This window comes from Benincasa hispida, chromosome 11 (assembly GCF_009727055.1).
Source record: "Benincasa hispida cultivar B227 chromosome 11, ASM972705v1, whole genome shotgun sequence".
NCBI lineage: Eukaryota > Viridiplantae > Streptophyta > Magnoliopsida > Cucurbitales > Cucurbitaceae > Benincasa > Benincasa hispida.
In genome coordinates, this window is record NC_052359.1 from 38,056,531 (window position 1) to 38,067,908 (window position 11,378).

At 38.8% G+C, this 11,378-nt stretch overlaps 1 pseudogene; it reads left to right on the forward strand.

Moving 5' to 3' along the window:
• The first annotated feature begins 1,412 nt into the window (after positions 1-1,412).
• Positions 1,413-10,902, forward strand: LOC120090690 (annotated as a pseudogene).
• Positions 10,903-11,378: the final 476 nt, after the last annotated feature.

Consider the following 11,378-nt stretch of genomic DNA (forward strand, 5'->3'; position numbering starts at 1 on the left):
ATTTTGCGTTGCGGCCACTATTGTGATCTTTTCTTCATCATTTTATTCCTCTTTCAATCTTTGTGGAGAGCTAGTGGTAGCCTGTCTCTTATACACATCTAGATGTGTATAAGAGACAGGTCACAATGCGCTTCTCCCCTACTTACGCAGTCATGTAGTCGCTTAGCAAGGAGACTGCTAAGCATTGTTCCTTCCCGTTACCCCCAGCATTGCGAGGGAGCTCAATTGAGCTCGGCAACGCTCCTTGCGGTCTATTTTTCAGCTCGCCCGCAATTTATCCCATTTGAATTTCAAGATTTCTAATGGATGTAGCTTGAATCTGAAGCACTGATTAATTTTTTTCAATGTATTGCTTCAACAAGCTCTCTAAGGACAAAGATTGCGGTGTTTGTGAGCTGCTAGCTTAGCTATGTGCCGGAATGTTGTTTTGCCGGAAAAATCTGGGTGGCCCTCCTTTTTGTGCCACAAGTTGAAAGCTTTGTTGTTGATTTTTCCATGCAAAATTTGGGTGGTTTCGCCACCCAGGGTTATATGTATCGGAATAGGGATTATTTCTCATGAAGCATACCGACTGCAGGTTTGGGCATTCTTCCATCGGGTGAGCATCTCCGCAAATGACATAACTTGCGATCGTTTGAGCGATTGCATTAACCTGCCCTTTCTTTGCTCTTGTGTTATTAATTGCGATGCCTTGTATCAGACTCATCATCGCAGTCATTTGATTTTGCAGAGAGGCGATGGCCTCGTTGTTTGCTTCGTTATCTTTAATTCTTAATCTCTGATCGCTTTCTCTCAAATCCTCGTGATTTTTGGAAATGCGATCAAGTATACTCTTTACCTCCTCATATATTTTGTCGAGCAGACCACCAGCGGATGTCGCATTGGCAGCGGTCTGCAATGAGGGATTTAGTCCTTGGTAAAAGATCTCCATCTGCAGGCAGTCTGGTAAGCCATTATGTGGACAGTCTCTTACCAGCCGCTTGAACCTTGCCCAGGTATCGCTGAGCGATTCGTCATTTTCTTGTTCAAAATTTGTTATTAATTTCTTTCTCTTAGCATTCTCGGTTGGTGGGAAATACTTCTTCATAAACTTTTCCACCACTTGTTCCCACGAAGTTATCTCCCCCGGTTCGAGAGAATATGCCCATTTCCTTTCCTGATTACACAAAGAAAATGGAAACAAAGTTAGTCAAACTTCCTCGGTAGAGATATTCGGGAACACAGAAGTGTTGCAGATCTCTATGAAGCTTCGGAGGTGGGCATGTGGGTCTTCGCCACGTCTTCCTCCAAAGTGTCCAGCAACCTGGATCATCTGTAACATTACCAGCTTCATTTCAAGCCTCGATCCATCTAACGCTGACCTCATGATTTCTGGCGAGAAATCATAGAGGTTGGGTGACGCATAGTCCCGAATGGGTCTATTGCGGTCATTCGCTAGAAGGATAGGGTTGGCCATTATATTGTTCGCGTTAGTGGCCCTTGCTTCCGGTTGCTCCGCCATTCTTGGTATTCTCTCTTGTTGTTGGTGGCCTCTTAATCTCCATCTGAATGTCCTCTCAATCTATGGGTCATAATTCACCAGAGATTGAGAGTTTGCAAAGAAATCAGAAAAATTACCGTTAGCGCACTATTTTGCCGAAGTCCCCGGCAACGGTGCCAAAAACTTGATGCTTAATTTTATGAAGTGAAATTACGGATGATATGCGATGGTGAAATTGCGTTGTGCACTCAAGTTTCCCAGCGGAATTCCAAATATAAATTGTCCACTGAGTTCCTGTATAGTTAGGGTCGTACTGCAGGAATTTGTGAAAACAGTTCAGTTGGTAATTGTTTATGAAAAACCTTGATGGAAACCGCGTTAACTGTAATTAAGTTGTTGGTTTCTTCGTTGATGTCATTGTAATGAAAATAAACATGCACGATTTGAGAAAAAAGTCAGTCTGTGTGATAGATTACACTGAAGTATGCGGATTGAACGAGTTGCAGAAGAATCTTTAGCTAGCGTCACTTGAGAATGGGTCAACTATGTGATCTTACTACCACCCATGCATAGCAAGGTCCATTTTCCAATGCAAATGGCGATGCCCTAAGATCTAGGACGCATGTGTTGGTAGCAATTCTTTGCTGACCAAGGCTTTTACACTGTAAATTTCAATTCGGTTCCAAAGATGTTCCTGCTTCCGTAGACGTCGGCCCTCTCTGTCAACTTAATTCGGATTCGACTGTCATAAGCTTTCTGTCCCATCGCGATTAATTAGCCTTTCACCCAGATGCGCCCACCAAGTTGCGCTGACTAGGTTACAGAAATCCTTCTTGAGCAAATGTTTGCGAGCACAATCATTGCAAAGCCTTGCGGTGAAGTTGCGCTCAACTAATGATTTCCTATGATCGTAATTCTTGCCTTGCGTCAACGTATATTCTGCATAAAAAATACAAAAACTAATTGTTCCTATGCGATGAATGCATGCGACCGCAATATTATAAAATTGATGCTTAATGGACGTAATTTAACATGTTTTATCAATGCAAGCCAATATTGCTTAAGAATTTAGTACTATGATAACGTGCATTTCTACCCGTTATCACTACACTTCGCTCAACTCTGATAGCAGTCTCAACTAACTGAGTGAAATTCACCCAATTAGACGTAGAGGTAACGGGTGTACGTATCTTTCTTCTTAGGCCATTCTTAAATATTTTACATCTCTCTTTCTCTTCCACGATGATCGGAAGGGCATACTGAGATAACTCTGTAAATCTTTGCTCGTACTCAGCAACCGTCATCGATCCCTAAGTTAGCCTAAGAAACTTCTCCCTCTTTGCTTCTTTAAAAGCACTAGGATAGTATTTATCCTCAAATACTTGTCTGAACTCATGCCAAGTCATAGTTTATGATGCGTTATTTTATGAGAAGAAATTATGGATGAAATGCGGTGATGAAAAATGCGTTGAGCAATCAAGCTTTCTCAGTGGAATCCAAGTATAAACCCCATTGAGTTTCTTGGTAAGTCCAGGGTCGAACTCAGGGACTTGGAAAAACAATATGCAGTGATAATTTTTCATGAAGACTTTGCGGTAATCGGTAACTTAAATAGTTGTTGGTTTTTTTTTTTTTGTTACGGTAATGAAATAAATAAATGCGGTGGATTTAAGAAAAGTTTGATTATGCGATAGATGCACTGAGTATGTGGATGAATGGGTTGAGAAGGTCTTTAACTAGCGTTACCTGGGAATGCGTCAGACTATGCGATTATGCTACACTCATGCATAGCAAATCATTTTCCAATGCAAATGTGGTGCTTCTAAGTCTAAGACGTATGTGTTGAATACAAAAGTGTCCATAGAGCTTATTTCTAAGTCTCTACTCTTTTCCTATACGATGATGCAGGATGCACACAAAGACAAGGTGACCGCACACAATCATATCCTATCTCTATGATGCATGCGATGCATTAATAGCAAACAATGCTTATTCCTAAGCTTTTATCTCTTGATTATGCATTCTAATCCTACTCTCCCGAGCCTTGATTCTAACCTGACTTTTCCAAGCCTAGATCATGTTCTTAGACTACCTTCCCGAGTATCTCTAATGGACGAATGAAGCATACATAATACAAGATAATCGCATAGAATGAAGATCCCCAGTTATGCTAGCTAAGTGCTTCTCAACCCATTCAACAGATTTAGCTACTCATGCATGATAACAGAGAGTGAACAGATATAGAGAAGTAAATTCCATTTCTATAAATGAGTTTAAATACAAAATAACAATGGCAGATAAAGGTAAAGAGCCTGGTAGCAATCATTTACTGCCCAAGGCTTTTACTCTGGCAACTCTATTCAATTCAAAAGATATTCCTGCTTCCGCAGGAGCTAGCCTTCTCTTTAATCTTGATGCTTCCGGCACTTTTCCAAGCTCATCGGAACGATCTATCAGCACAACCTCCTCCTCTCGCTTTCGCCTTAAAATAAAAGAAAATTTAAGAATAAGGCTAAACTATCTAAGGAAAAATTCTCTAACTCTCCAAACTCACTGAACTCCTTTTCTGAAGGATGCCTTCGGTATTTATAGAGCCTCGGGGTGAAAGGCGGCTTCTCTCTTATGATTGCACAGATGAGATGACTTTAATTCTCTGAATGATGCGCCGAATATTTTTCACCGAAAAGCTGAGTGTACTTGTTATCATTAGTGGTTTGTCAACTTAATTTGGATTTGACTGTCATCAGCTTTCTGTCCCATCGTGATTAATTATGCTTTTCACCCAGATGCGCCCACCAAGTTGCGCCGACTCTATGCGGCAATCCTTCTTGAGCAGATGTTTGCGAGCACAAATCACTGCAAAGCCTTGTGGTAATGTTGCGCTCGACCATTGATTTCTTGTGATTGCGCTTTCTGCCTTACGTTAACGCATATTCTGCATAAAAATACCAAAGTTAACAGTTCTTACGCGATGAACGCATGTGACCGCAATGTTATGAACTTAATACTTTTTGGATGCAATCTAACATATTTTATCAATGCAAACCTTCATTGTTTAATAACTTAGCACTGTAATAACATGCATTTCTGCCCGTTATCAGTTTCTGAACTACTTCTTCTGGCCTTTATCACTTTTCACTATTTCTCAGCCCCTTTTTGTAAAAAGAATACTGCTAACCCGACCTGACGATCCTCAGGGCATCTCATAACATTAAAATATTTCTCAATCAAGTCCAACCAAACCTCAGCATCTACTGGATCTTTGGCTCCATCAAACGTCGTGACACCTAAAACTTTCAGCCTCTCGATGTCGAATTTCTTTTCCGGATCGGTCTGAATCGATCCTACACTTGCCGCCAATCTCTAGACGATTCTATCAAATACTCGATCCTCCATTTGGGGATCTACATCTACCCGTGGGGTACTCGACTCATTTGCAGAAGTCGTTTCTTGCCCTACTGGGTCTCTAACTTTTTTCCCCTTTGGATCTAGCTGGTAGGTTCAACATTCGTTTCTCAGTCTACTACTCAACCTGCCACTTCTCCTCAGCATCTTTGTCTAATTATTAAGTACACATGTTAGGGACTTACTTATGAGACTTAATCTAATGCATGAACTCTCTCTTTCACCCAAAATCTCATGCTTTGATATTAAGCTGGTATAAACTCAAACTTTATACTCAACCTTTTCTCAGGTCTTACATATACCTTTGCTCTGATACCAAGCTGTCACACCCCGTCCCAAACTACTCTCTGAGCCTAGAAAATGACATGACTACAGCAGTTATCAACCCTTCTGTTGACACTTACTGCCTAATAACTCTTGCAGAAATAACTCTAATACCAATGTACAAATTCATATACAGTGGATGCCTCTCAGGCCAATTTTATTAAGTTTAAAAACACAACATATTTAGAGTGATTACATTACTAGTTTCACAAGTCCCGATGTGCAAAACCTTAGTCCCTATATGAACAACTGTAACATGCGTACAATATTTACAGTAACCACCTAACCGACGAGTTACAATATCTTTGTTCTTTAGTAGCAGAGCAGATGCATAGCTATCTTCTGAGGATTTGACCATTACCTGGGGAAAAGAAAAACATTTGAAAACGGGGTGAGCTTGCTAGCCCAGTGAGTGACTTAAGAAAGAAAACTGATTCTCATGCAACAATCTCAATAAAAAGACTAAACTAAAATATAAATTTCTACAATAACCTTGTACTACAGTATAAACATTTTCCAAGCATAAAGCATATAAAGCTACTTTTATCAGAAAACATTAAAACTGTTCCTTAGTTGAGAATAACCCTGTTGTGGTTAAATCCCACCATCAACTGCTAGTCAAGAGAGAACCCTTATGCTCAATCTCTGATTTTAACTACCTACGTGCACGTGGCCATACTAAGTATCGTCATACCTTCAGGTACTTCTGCTCAGATACCATCTCTAAACTTGTCCTTCAGTATTGAGCTGCTCAGATACCTTCTCAACTGTCCTTCAGTATCGTGTTTCAAGTAGAGCTAGTCATAAATGAATTTCTCTTTAAAGCATGTAATGCATAAAACGTCTTTAAAGTTACTAACACATGCTTGGTGTATTTAAACACACAAATAGTTTTTCAATAAATTTTCATACATGGCATGCGTTTAAAACATAACTCATGATTTGTTTGGAAACCACTTTGTAAAACCAGCTGGCATGAGAATAATCTTTCTTTAAAACATGGTTTCTTTAAAACATTGTAAATATTTAGTCAAATATTTTAGTCACTCACCTTGATCGTTTAGGAACCTCTCTCTATATGTTCCTTGGTTACAACAGGCTCCCTTTTGAACCCTAAGATTCAGATTCAATTTAAAACTCAGATTATTCATAGTTATAAGCCTTATCTTTAGACATTTCCTTCTATAAACATGCTCTAAAATATCTCAGGAAACTTACTTTAAAATCTGAGCTTAGACCTCGTGGTTTGGCTGGAATCACAAAATCTCCAAGACTGGCCCAAGCTTACCCGACAGCTTGACCCTTCTGTCTTTTTTTCACTTTCCAGCCCGATTCTTGGAGCTTCTTCTCTGGTAGCCCTACCCTGAAAACTAAACTCGTGGAGCTTTCAAGTGACTTTAAAATCACTCCAAATGCACGAGTATGTTAGGAGAACTTCTTGTCCCAAGTTGATGCTATTTCCAGACTTCACTGTCCAACTGCATCTCCTCTTGAAGCTTTATGACCGACGCATAGATTTGCTATCAACGCATGCGTTCTCTCATCAATGCATAGTTTCCTTACAATCAGCTTTCACACTCTTCTTAATGTCCTTTGAATTATGATCTGAAGAGAAGTCCTTGGCCCTATTTATAGGCGTTCAAAATCTCTCTAAGGCTGACACCTCCTACTTGGCCGCATGTCTAGGTGTCTTTTCCCCACATTATCAATGCAACCTTCAAGTCACTGCAATCTAAGGTGTCTTCCTCTTCCTTAGCCAACACAAAATGCTTAAATTTGCATGTCTTCTTGTGCAACCATCTCATTTGCTTAAGGCTTAAGATTTTCTCCCAACAAGCCACATGTTCGAATGACGACCCTGAATGGGTCCATCCAACCTCATATGCGTTCATCTAACCACAAACGTGCCCATCCAATTGCCGCAACCTACCTATCTCCAGGCTCCACCAATTGGCATATGTATCCATTCAATCTTACCTTGTGCATCTAATTGATGCAACTTGGTCACATATGCTAGATGATCGCAAGGCTCATCTTTGGCCGCATATCCTTCTCTTTCGCATGGCTTACCTTTGCCCTATGCATTCAACTAGGATAATGGCCAACCACTACAAGAATTTTGGACTTTAATGTCGGTTGGAAAAAGTGAAACCGGATGTATAATGTCGGTTTTGTTTTTTTTTAAAAAAAACGGATCTTTAATGTTGGTTTTAAACCAACATTAAAGGTACCTTTAATGTTTGTTTAAAACCGACATTAAAGATCCGTTTTTCTTTTTTTTAATTAAAAAAAAACCCATTCCCCTTTATTTTTTTCATTTCCCGCTTCACTTCCCCCTCCCCCACCCAATTTTCTTTTCTAAACCCTATTTTTCCCATCAACCACCTCCTCCCTCCCATTACCAGTCACTGCACTTCGCCCCACCACTCGCCGTTCCTGTTCGACACCATCTCATCGACTGCCGCCGCACACTGCACTTTCAGCTGTCGAAGTATCAGCCGACCCCCTTCCAACTCTGCAATCCGAGTGATTAGGGCTTACACCCTGCACATTTCTCTCCATCGACTTTGGTCATTTCTTAATCACAAGTACTACTCCCCCCTGGTCCCATCTTGAATCCATTGTGTTCTTTTCCTAGAGAACAGAGCTTTACAAATGTATTGATTTGTGTTGTTTTTGTGCAGATGGGAAACAAATCATCATAGTCAACAACTGTAATGAAAGCATATGGCCCGGAATTCTTGGTGGTGCAGGGCAGAACATGCCGAAGGATGGGGGATTTTTCCTTAGAAGTGGCCAGGAAGTAATCATCGACGTACCCAACAAATGGTCGGGGAGAATATGGGGTAGACAAGGCTACAACTTTGACTCCAACGGTAAAGGCTTGTGCGACACGGGCGACTGCGGCGGCTAACTACATTGTGGAGGATTTGAGGGTGAACCACCAGCCACATTAGTGGAAATGACACTAGGGTCGTCGAAATTACCCCTACATTTCTACGATGTGAGTCTGGTGGATGGGTTTAACTTGCATGTATCAATGAAGTAGGTCGAAGGAGAGGTTGGCTGTGGGGTGGCATCTTGTGAGGTCGATGTGAACATTTGTTGCCTGTCGACGCTGGAGGTGAGAAGGGGCATCAAGGTTGTGGGCGCAAGAGTGCTTGTTTGGCTATGCAATCGACTAAGTATTTCTTAAACATTTTCACATTCTCAATCATTTTCACTTTTGGAGGCCTACCAGTGTCTTTGCTCTTCAGGTGAGGCCCTAAAAGCTTCTGTTGTTCCTCTGGTTCAAGTATTTTGTTTCCAGAGAAGATTAATACTGTTAAAACTAAGAGAAAAATACATGGTAAATTAATGATCTTTAACTTTTATCTCAGTTAATTAACTGTATTGAGTGGGAGTGATATAAGAAATCAGATAATCACGTTCAAATGATATACGCTTAATTGTAAGCATGTTAAGCTGAACTTTTCAAATCAATAATGGTAAATGGTTAATCACTTGCAAGTAATGAGAATTAGTGTAAGAGTCATTGATCAATATGGGGACATTGATCTGAAATATTTTTGGGGCTTCAAAATCTGACAGCCTTGTATTCGTTTCTGAAATTAATGATTTAAGTTGTTCGAACAATGTAATGTAATAGTTTTCTTCATTTTATATTCATTTTGGCGCAGAAAGTGTTTTAGTACATCCTCTGAGTTCGAGTTTATCTGGCTATGAACGAGTTGTGGAACTTGGAAACGACATGTTTGGATCAGATGATGTGGATATGGAGAAAGAGACAATGACAATGCCAAAGAAACAAAACTATGTTTCTCAATCTGCAGTTGCTCTACGCTGTCGAGTTATGCCTCCTCCTTGCATGAAGAACCCATATTTGAAAGATGCTTCAGATGTAGGCGTAGACCCATTTAGTAATCAAAGAACAAAATGTGCAGGTACAGTTCACTTAGTTCTTAATGACATCAAAAGTAATAAAACATTTTTTTTGAAATCGTTTCTTCTCTGTTTTATCCATTGTTGTATTTTCCTTTAATGTCGTTTCTTGTAAGTTTGAGCATTAGATTCTTTTTGTTAGATCAATGAAAGGTCTTGTTTCCTTTAAAAAAAACATTTTTTTGAAATTGTCTTTTGCAGTATGATAGATTTTTTTGGGAAATGAATTAGTTTTGTGTTTTTCAATTTTGTGTAGAATTTTTTCCTACGCTATTTAGTGGAGATGGTCTTTCAAGATATCACACTAATTTTCATGAGATAAAGGTATCCAGAAACATCTACTTAGTGTCAGCAAGCTTCTGCTGATAGAGATTGAGATTTTTTCTATTAATATTCAATTCAGGCTATCGAATTTTGCAATAACTTCAGTTTATTTTCAGCAAATAGGGACTGGAAATTTTAGTCGTTTCTTCAAGGTATTGAAGAGGATTGATGGCTGCTTATATGTTGTCAAACAAAGCACAAGACCATTGAATCAAGACATAGAAAGGTTACTTCTTTTGGTGTGTGTCTGTATATGTTTAACCTCTAAACACTCGCAAATGTGTAATTGAAGTTTTTCCTTCCCTTTGTAGGAGGGGAGAGCTTTAATGGAAGTTCAAGCTTTGGCAGCTTTAGGTTAGTAAATTTATCTAGATATGGTTTTCCATTTATTATATTTATCTGTTTTCATTTTTCTCTTTTTCTTCTCTGGTGCAATTTTTTATTTTTTCTTGATTGTTATCCTCTATTGAACGTGTAGGATCTCATGAAAAACACTGTTGGATACCACTCTTCATGGTTTGAGAATGAACAACTCTATATTCAAATGGAGATCTGTGATTGTAGTTTATCAATTGGCTGGTATTCTCACCCATTCTCTGAGGTAGATGCACTGAGAGCTTTGTATCAGGTGAGGTTTAGTTCCATTGTGAGCTGTGAAACATTACATTATTTGCATATGACATTTCATTCCAAAAATGTTTCTTTTTTTAACACACGATGACATGAATGAAAGCTTAATTTTATTTTGTTACTTGAAAGAGTAAATTTTTTATTTCTGCAGTCCATTCAATACGTTAATTTGAATAGGAAATGCTTCTTCTGAAAAATAATGATCCGGAATGTTATAAGTTATGTACTATTGTTTTATCTTTATACATTCCAATTCTTATGTAGCCTTAAAATATTTAATATATAAGCTTTATCCATTCCAAATTTTAGGTTCTAAAACTAGTAACTCTTGAAATTCATGGCTTCTCTTTTGACAATGAAACTACAAACAGATTGCAAAGGCATTGCTCTTTGTGCATAAGAAAGGAGTAGCTCATTTAGACGTGAAACCTGACAATATTTATGTTAAAGATGGTGTCTTTAAACTTGGTGATTTTGGGTGTGTTACCCTTCTTGATAAGAGCCTACCGATTGAAGAGGGTGATGCACGCTATATACCTCAAGAAATTCTGAATGAAAGATATGATTATCTTGACAAAGTTGATATTTTCTCCTTGGGAGCTGCTATTTATGAGATTTTTCGAGGATCCACATTACCAGAAACACATTTCATGAACCTTAAGGAGGGAAAATTGCCACTCCTTCTTGGTCATTCGTTGCAATTTCAAAACTTAATCAAGGTACTGATTACTAATGTCGTATTTTTTTTTCTTTTCATTTCTACTGACACTGTCTTTTGGCCTGGACTCATCCTCTAGTGAACCTTATGGCGGAATTTGGTCATTATATACTTACCCATGTTTGCATTTCTTCCCACTAGTTTTACTTTCCACTAAAAATGTAAAAAGTCGTCATTGTCAAAAGGTCAAAACTTATGCCACCTAAAGTAAAACTGTACAAAGTTGCATCCCTACCTTCCAAAAGACGAAAGGAAGCTGCATTTATTTTTTCCCCTTAGAAATAACACCCGTTTATGACTCATGGGTACTATTTATTTCTCTTTGGACCATATTGGATTAGAATGTAACACCCGTTTATGACTCATGGGTACTATTTATTTATAGTTTAGATTTGATTCAAGATGCTCTAGTTTGTAGGTCGCACTATGGTAGTTTGTGGGTTATTCATGCACTATGGTAGTCTTTGTGACAAATTTTGAGGTTTGAAGTATATTGTGAGCTAAATTTGCTTATTGATGTATGTGTTCTTGAATATTCATTTTTTGGGAATTCTG